General features: G+C 63.3%; 1 long non-coding RNA gene across 1 annotated transcript; it reads left to right on the top strand.

Moving 5' to 3' along the window:
* Positions 1-1,124: 1,124 nt before the first annotated feature.
* Positions 1,125-2,587, top strand: LOC137865386 (uncharacterized). The gene is made up of 4 exons (XR_011101879.1): positions 1,125-1,399; positions 1,550-1,926; positions 2,052-2,213; positions 2,343-2,587. It is a non-coding gene; the product is annotated as an uncharacterized lncRNA (long non-coding RNA).
* The last annotated feature ends 320 nt before the right edge of the window (positions 2,588-2,907 follow it).

The raw sequence follows: 2,907 nt of genomic DNA, 5'->3' as shown, positions 1-2,907 counted from the left end.
CGCTGTGGGGGGAACGAGGGGTACAGTGGGATGAGGGAGAGCAGCAGGAGTGAGGCACCAGCTGGCTCTCATCCAGCTGGGATTTTTGGGGGGAGCATCCCGGGGCAGAGCAAAGCCCCATTAGGGCCCCCTCCTGCAGAGCACCCCTGGTGGCTTCTCACTAGGTGGCACCAGACACCAGCGCTAAGGAGGGGGCGCTGGGTTAGGGCACCCTGCCCCTGGGGACCCCAAGGCGAGCGGGGTGTCCTCTGCGGGGAGCTGGAGAAGGGTGGATGGGGGGCCAGGGAAAAAGCACTGCATCGCCCCGAGCTGCTGCGTAACAGGGACAAGGGCTGGGCTACAAGGCACAGGCTGTCCCCGGCGTGCTTTGTGCTCCCCGATAAAGAGGGAGCCTGGCCCCCCTCAAACCCTGAGCCGAGGCAAAAGGGTGCTGCTGGCCTTCCCCCTGCCATCCTGGGGAAAAACGAAGCAGGGAGAGGGGAAATGGCAGCACCAACCTGCAGCAGGCTGAGCACTGCTCAGCACAGGCCCTTTCCACGTGGGGCAGTCAGGGGGGTGCTGGGGAGGGCTCCGTGGGACCCGTCCCTGCAACGCAGGGTGGGGGGACAAGGGGTGCCGCACTGCATCCATCTCGTGTTCAGGCTGCCATGGTCTGGGTCCTTCCGAGGGGGTTGCAATAGAAGCAGGTTTTAGACATTCCCCCTATGGATCAGGTGCTTTCATCTCCCCCAGAAGGATATTTTTCCCCCCAGGATTTCAGCTGCTGGATCCCCTTTGCTCCGTGGTGTTTTTTCCTCCCGCAGGTGCAGCTCCAGGCCCTGGCAGCAGCCGGGAGCACCACCCTGCCCTCTCCCTGTCCCCAGCCACAGCAGCAGCTGAACTGCTAAAGCTTGCTCCAAAATCGCTCCAGTGCTTCTATTTCCCATCGATAGAGTTCAGTTATTGGTGCACAGCCCAGAAAGCCTGTTTGGGTTGGCTGAATCCTTCCACAGTTGCTTAACAAATGACTTTACAGAGAGCTAAATGTAGCCAGAGGATCATTAGGGCAGCTGGGCAATAATTAACAGATCCCCGTGAGTTAAAGGCCAGTTACCAGGGTATGTGGAGAAGCGCTAGGGGAAGAGCATGGCAAGATGTCCGCAGAGCCCTGAGGGGACAGGGCGATGGCAGGGACCTCATGGGGCACAGAGGGGCGATGCTCCTGCTCTTCCTGGTCCTTGCCCTGCCCTGTTGCAAAACCAGGGGCTGCCCCAGGCTGTGTTTGCAGGCTCACGGGATGACCGGGGGCTGTGTGCATGGCTGGGGGGTGCCTTTCCCCCAGGACATCCCCTGCGCCTGCTTCCAGCACAGCTCTGGGCTGTGCCTGCAGCAAGGATCCCTTCGGGAAGCGTTGCACAAGGTGAGGGGACGTTACCCTGCTGCTGGGGAGTGGGGCAACTGCACATTGCCCAAGAGCACCCGCAGAAAACAGCTCTGCCTGGGGCAGGGGTGCACACTCCTTGTGCAGGGGGGATCTTTGCCTCTCCCCAGCAAACCCCCATCATTGCAGGGTCCCCGGGAAGGCTTCTCCTGGAGGCCTGTGCCTGCGCAGGAGCGGGCAGACCCCCCAGGACCAGCTGCCTTCATTTTGCCCCCCACACTCCAGGTGCAACCACACAGGGCGGTTGTGCAAGGTAGCACCAGCTTTTTGAGCAACGGAGCCGTCCCAGCCGTATCTTGTGCAAAAGGCTTCCGGAAAACACAGGGGGAAAAGGCACAAACGTTGGCATCCCCCAGCCTGCTTCCCACCCCCATCCTCCCCCAGGAATTTAAGTGCCAGCATCCCCCAGCAACCGCACACATCTCCCAGGGGCCGCGGCAGCATGAGGTCCGTGGCTGCCCTCCTCCTCGTGGGGATGCTCATCGCCTGGATGGAGCTGCCAGCAGGTAATATAAACACTTCGGGAGGGAGGAGAGGTGTCCAAGGGGACGGAGTGGCACCCGGCCTGTGCATCAGGAGGGGACAAAGCCCTCTGGGGACCCTCCTGGGCTGCAGCCCCCTCACCTTGCAGGCACCGCCTGGTCCTGCCCGCGCATCCGCGTCACCTGCGCCATTCCCAACCCGCCGAACAAATGCGACAGCAGCTGGCAGTGCCCCCGCCACCAGAAGTGCTGCCAGGGTGCCTGCGGCAGGAGATGCTTCTCACGCCCGCCTGGCATCCCCACGTCCCACGGTACCGTCCTCTCCGAGCCACCTGCGGTGGCCGTGGCCCTGGGCAGGGAGGTGGCCACGGCTTTCAGGGCTGGGGGTGGCCCAGGTGCTCTCTCTCAGCCCCTCGCCCTCTCTCTTTCCCTTTCCCCAGTGTGAGGGCCCGGCACAGACCAAGGGGCTTCTCCGCGTCCCCATGCCACCTCCGGTACCAGCCCGCTGCTCGCAGCCCGGGGAGGACTGTCCTGCTGGGGACAGGGACGGGGACAGCTCCTTGCCCGTGCTCTGAAACCTCCCTGGCTGCAGAACCAGCTGCCACAGGATGCTGCCTGCTCTCTGCTCCCTCTCTCTTTTCCCTTCCCTGCTGCTGTTACAAATAAAGGAACTTGTTCCAGGAGGGCTCATGGTGTGTGTCTCCCCTCCCTGCCCCTCTCCAGGCCCACCCTGGCGCACACTCCCCCTGCTGCTCCCTCCCCAGGATTTGTGCCAGAGGAAGAGGAGGAAGCCCACCCCTCTACAGACCCAGCATGTGGTTAGGGGCTGCTTGGGGGCAGCAAACCCCTCCCGAGGCACCCAGACCCCGAGAGGAGGGTTGGAGGGGCCGCAGTGAGACCCAACGGGACACTTCAGGGACCTCCCAGCAGGCTGAAGGGAAGCGGGTGGGCAGCATGTTCCTGGGTGCACCCGAGCCGGGCAGGGCAGTGGGACAGGGAACGGGA

The sequence above is a fragment of the Anas acuta genome, chromosome 16 (genome assembly GCF_963932015.1).
Source record: "Anas acuta chromosome 16, bAnaAcu1.1, whole genome shotgun sequence".
In the NCBI taxonomy this organism is placed as follows: domain Eukaryota; kingdom Metazoa; phylum Chordata; class Aves; order Anseriformes; family Anatidae; genus Anas; species Anas acuta.
Note: the sequence above shows the minus strand (reverse complement) of the source record. Positions and strands in the feature narration are given on the sequence as shown.